A 6000-nucleotide genomic window follows, 5' to 3' on the forward strand; every position below is an offset into this window, starting at 1 on the left:
GCCGAGGCTGGACTTTGTCCCGGCGTGTGGCCTGGCACTGGAGGGCTCCCACTGGGGCACGTGCCATCCTGCTGCTGCGGTGCAGTTCCTTAAGGTGCTGTCCTTGTCCCTTGCCTGGTGACTGGGGGTCTGGCTGTGCCCTGGCTGTGCCGGCTGCATGGGGCACATTGCCCTGTCCTGCTGGGACCCTGGAGCTGGGGCTGGGCCAGCTCAGTGCAACCACCGCGCTGGGGCGTTCCCATCACCCTTCAACGGGGAGGCTGAGGGGATGCGCATCCCTGAGGCAGGGGCTTGGGTGGCCACCCTGAGCCCACAGACCTCCGGCATGACCTCACCTGCCCTCCCTCACCAAGAGAGAGCTGCAGGGGTGGAAGGGCAGCTTAGGTGGGTCCCTCGCCCTCGAACCTGCCACTAAGCTAGGACAGGCGATGGGAAAGACCATGTCTGAGCTGGGTTTGGATCCTCCGCGGTGCCAGGCATCTCCAGGCTGGGCTCTGCCAGCCCTAGCAATGTCAGCTGTCTCCTAAACTGCCTGCAGGTCCCACATCTGAGCCAGTCCTGGACCCCTGGGTTAAGTGCGCAGTGGCAGTCAGTACACTGGGCAGGTGGGCTTGCATTTCCCAAGGCTTGTACAGGGCATCCCTGGCATGCTCTTGGCCCTCGAGTGGGACTAATGCTGTCCCCTGGACAAATCAATGCTGGTGGGAAGTCCCTAAGTCTCTTCATCAAGGTGGAGCTGCAGAATGCTGGGTTCCACAACCTTGTGTGCCCCAGAGACTTGCTGGGTTGCCCACGCAGCCATGTGTGAGCCCAGTGGCATCAATTAGAGGTGGACAGCTGGTTCCCAGCAAGAGCACGGAGGGAGGCATGTGCACGAGGCTTGTGCTTTTGTGGGCAGCCTGACACATTCAGGTAGTTTGAGATGATATCCACCACAAACGTGCCCCTGCATCCCAGGCCATCAGCAGCCACGACGGCTGTGCTTGTGAGGGGTGGGATGCGGGCTGGAGGCTGCAGTGAGCTCCTGCTCTGAGCAGGTCCTGCTGGCATCGGCTGCTGGGAGCTCACAGGAGCCGCAGGCATGCCAGCCTGAGCCCAGTAGCTCCCCTGCCCGGGCTGCCTTGGCACCCACATCCATCCCCTGAGTTTATGGAGCAATTAGATGCCTTCAGCTTGTACTTTGCCAGCCTTCCCAGGTGCCTCCTCTCTGCTTCCCCTACCCCAGCACCACAGCCTGGTGCATCACCCTGCTCCAGAGGTGCTCTGCCCCACACAGCCCCTTGGGACAAGGGCCCTGCAGGTCCTGGGTACCACGATGGCCAGAAGACCCCCCCCAGAGCAGCATGATTCTGCCTTCAGCAGCAGCTGAGAGTCCAGCTTCTTGGACACAATGAATGGGCAGTAACGATGTGCTGCAGGGGCTGGGGTGCGCTGCGTGGGCGGGTCTGTGCTGCACAGGGGTTTGCATGCTTCTCTGGTCCCAAATATTCAGAGTCATGGGAGCTCATAGTCTGGCACTTGGGTGTTTTCCAGCCCCTCTGTCCAGCTGTGGGGTGGACATGTTCCCTGAGGTTGAGCAAGGGCACAGATGCTTGATGGGGCCAGCTGAGGACTCAGCAGCTTCTGGCCCAGGCGACTTTAGAGACAGTCATGGTGACTGTCACTGCAGGCTGTCGGGGTCATGGACTGCATCTCTGTACCTCTCTCCCTACTCCAGGTCCTCCTTGGTGGTGCAGGGAGGATGCCAGTGCTGGGGAATGTCCTCAGGGCACCCTAAGGCATGCACAGCTCTGGGAAGAGACCCCCTCATGGTCCTCTGAGCTCTCTGTTGCACATCCTGAGCCTGGGGCAGCAAGGACAGCCATCCTGTGGGGCACTTGAACTCCACAAGGTGCAGGACTTGCCCTGCTGAAGTGGGGTGCTCTGCAGGGTGCAGGAAAAATAGGGCAGGGCAGGAAAACCCCATGGGGTGCCAGCCAGGTGGGACCTGGAGAGCCTCTGTGGGGAGCCAGAGGCAGGAGGGTGCATCTCCCCATGGCCCAGGAGGTGGCAGACAGCAGGACGGACAGGGTGGCTGGTGGGGTGTTGCACACCAGCGCTGCCGCGGGCTGGGACGGCACTGCACTTGCATGCTTAGAGGACACAGCGTTTTCCTTTCCCAGCATCCAAATGTGGCTGGAGTCTGTCAAGACCCTGAACTGCCCGGTCTTTCCCTAAAACCCAGCCCTGTGGTGTCCAGGGACAGGAGGATTTTGCTGCCTAACACACACCACTCAGCACCATGAGCCCCCCCTGGATTGCTGGGCTCCTGCCTGACTTCTCAGTTTGTAAATCCAAGTGTTGCTGTGATTGATGGCGGCCAGGGCTGCTGCCACTAAACCATCTGCACCGGCCCCTAACGCCCACATGGCTTACGACCAGGTAGCAAGAAAAAGCTGAGATATAAATCAGCATGGCACGGCACAGAGCTGGCCGGAGATCAGACTGGCGAAGCAGGCAGACAGACTGGGGGAGCAGCTCACATAGCTGATTCATGACTGCTTGCATGGCTGGGAACGTTTGTCCTCCCGCCAGCGAGCCATGCTGCCCACACCACACACAGCCCCTGGGGACCTGATATGGTCCCTGGCTGTGGCCTGCGACCCTGCAGGGCTCTGACCATGGCTGTTCCCCAGGGCTGGGACACAGCAAGACATGCCTGCCATGCCGAGAACATCCCCATGCCATGGTGCTTCCACATCAGCCCCAGCCTCTGTACAAGCGTCACATGCATCCTATCGTACCTGCACCCCCAATGCATGGTGCTCCCACCCTTCCTGCACCTCCCAGTGCATGGTGCTCCCACCCTTCCTGTACCTCCCAGTGCATGGTGCTCCCATCCCTCCTGCACCCCTAGTGACACAGTGCTCCATTCCCCTGCACCCCCAGTGTATGGGCTCCATCCCCCCTGCACACCCAATGTGTGGTACCCGAACCCCTCCTGCACACCTTGTGCACAGTGCTCCCACCCCTCCTGTACCCCTAATGCTTGGTGCTCCCACCCCCGCGCACCCCCAGGGCACAGTAGTCCCACGTCAGTACTTCATGGGGGCACGGTGCTCCCACACTGGTGACATTCCCATTTCTCACCATCACCATCTCAAATGCCAGCACCTCTGCTTACAATGTGCACTCCTTCTGCAGCTCTCACCTGAGCAGCCGCTGCCCAGCTCAACCTCTTCCTCGCCAGTGAGCAGCCCCACGCAGACCATGTCTGCACCCCCAGCTCATGGACCTCACTCCCATCTTTGCCCCAGCTGCACTTTCCTCCTTCCCCCTTGCTCCTTCTTGTTGTCCCTATTTGCCATCTGCTCTCTTCCCCTGACCAGAGACTTCCACTTCCCATCTTGGTCATGTCCAACACACCTTGAGAGCCTGCTCCCTCAGCTCAGCTCTCACCCACACCCATACAACCCCTGCCTGCTCTGTCACACCCCATAATGTCCTGTACCCACTTCCCCTTCCTTGCAGCCCTGCTGGCAGCCAGGCATCCCACGCTGCCGCCTCCCCGCTCCCACACCCACAGGCAGTGCCATCGCATCGTGACCACCTCGGCAGACCTCAGCCCTGTGGCTCAGCATCCCTCGTGGGACAGCACCCTCGTGACTCGGCATCCCTCCCTGGGCACACCCCAGGAGCTCCCCGTTCCCACCCTGAGATCCAGCGTGACTTGCTGATCACGTCCCTGCCACTTGGTGTAAGTCCTGAAGCGTGTCCCTGGGACTCCAGGTAGGACTGCAGACCACAACCCCATAGCTGGGTGCAAATCCCCCCGACCGCCTCCCCTGCCACCGGCCTGACTGCCCAGATTGCACCCATGAGACTCAGCCCAGCTCCCAGATCTCATCCCTGAGACTTCCCTGGTTTGCCCATGTATCTCGGGAAGTGACTGCTGCCTCCTGGGAAGCATCAGGGATGGGCTGGATGAGATCCAGGGGGTGAGAGCTGGAGTCAATAAGGTTCAGCTCAGTAATAAGGTGCAAGCTTTCACCAGAGCAGGAATTAATGACTGGATTAGTGGCCATAAATAAACAAAGGATTTCTTGTGACTTTTAAGAGGTGACTCTGTGCTTTCGGTGAGGCTGGGTGTAGCCCAAGCAGACAGCATAGGGAGCCCTGGGTAGTCTGGACCTTATCTGTTGAGGTCCATCTTGGTGATCCTGAAGCACTTGACATTTGGTGAGTTCAAGCCATCTCAACTCTGTCTACACCGGGGCATGGGTGGTATTTGGGTATCTGAATTTTAAAAAGCAATTTTTAATTCCCTTTACCAGCACCCAACTCTACAGATATTCAGGAAAGAGGATGGGCTGCTGCACCAAATTTGCCTCTAGCTATTTTATCCTCAGGCTCTTGCATTATCTCCTGGAGCCCAGGCCTTCCTTTCGCAGGGGCATCTGTGAATCCCAGCTCTGCTGTGAGCCCAGCAGCTCGCCTTTGGTAAGAGGGACGGAGGATCCCTCAGTTGCTTCACCCCCTGCCCATCCTACCCAAATGAGAATTGTAGGGTTCCCTTGGGGAGTGGAGCCAAATAGGTCAAACCGTTATTTTTTTCTTGAACTGAGCTGAACCTGAGCTGAGCTTTGCCAATTCCAACTGGAGCCAAATCACCAGACATGGACCAGGTAACACATTCAGGGAAAGCATGCACAGAAGATAGAGGAAGAAGTGGCTTTGAGTCTGGATTGACCAGCAGAGAGCAATGGGCTGAGAGGTGACAATGGTTTGGGTGATGGTGACCATGGACCGAGAGTTCATCCGTCCTAGAGCTCGATGGCATGTTCTCTTGTGGTTGAAACGCTGTCAACCAAGCAATCCTGGCTGTTGAGTCTTGCCCTCTCTTTGCCGGAGGATTTCAGCTTTGGAGGCTTTTGCTGGAGGATTGCATCTTTGGATTTCCTGGCTTGAGCTGCTTGTCTGAATGCTTTCCAACCCATGTTGATCCAAATGACCTGGTTAGGCAGTCTAGTGGTGGGTCTATCCTAACTCACAGTTGCAGCTGGAAACAGGATGTGCAATTAATGTTTTGGAAAAGGAAGGAGGGAGAGCAGCAAAACGAAGACTACAGACTGAGAACTGCTATGTAATAACTTCCCTGAAGCACGTGCGAGGGAGGATACCTCAGGGCAGCTGCCTGGTCCTTCAGAAACAGCTTTAAGGGAGTAAGTTCAGAGAGAGGCTAGGAATCTGGCAAAATGGAAATCTCTGAAATTATCTCAAGAACAAGGAGGAGGGGCCCAGCCAGCAGAAACAACATTAAATCATTAGAGACAGGGTAACATGAGTGCATGGGCAGATACAGCATGACCTGCTGGAGATAGCTGATATCTTTCAGAGGGTCTACAGGGAAGGTGAAGGTGGTCCCAGTGGTCCCGGGGAGGTGTGACCATGTCTGGCTCTGGGATGGCTGGTTGGTTGCTTTCCTTTTCTGCTTCGGCATTGGGTGGGGAGCGCAGCCGATGTCCTCCCAGCAGGGCTGAGAGCTCAGCCTAGGGTGGGCTGGAGGTCTGGGCAAAGGGTGTTTGGATAAACCCCCTATTTTCAAAAGCCTGATGATGGAGTTTTGTCTTACGGCACTTTGAACACTGGCTGAAGAATTCTCGTCTGTGGATTATCTTTGAGAACAAGAAAAATAGGAGCTCACGTGGGTTCAAAGGGTGGGTTCAGCACAAGTTCATGGAAGAAAAATCCACCAGGGATTATCACATAAAAAGGCTCAGCTCTGGCTCAGTAGGTCCGTGAACTGCAAACTGCTGTAAGCTGGGAAAGTATTTGAGGATGTGTCACCCTGTGTGGGTCCTGTGCTTCTGCTGTTCACCTCTGCTGGTGGGATGCACAGTGCCTTGGGGCACTGCAGCCACCTTTCAGTGCAGGGGGAAGGCAATGAACCTCCTTCTGCAGCAAGTGAAAAGTCAGGTGGAAAAGGCGCATGTCTGACCCTTGGCTGTAGGAAGGCTTTTC

The sequence above is a fragment of the Aquila chrysaetos genome, chromosome 10 (genome assembly GCF_900496995.4).
Source record: "Aquila chrysaetos chrysaetos chromosome 10, bAquChr1.4, whole genome shotgun sequence".
Lineage (NCBI taxonomy): Eukaryota > Metazoa > Chordata > Aves > Accipitriformes > Accipitridae > Aquila > Aquila chrysaetos.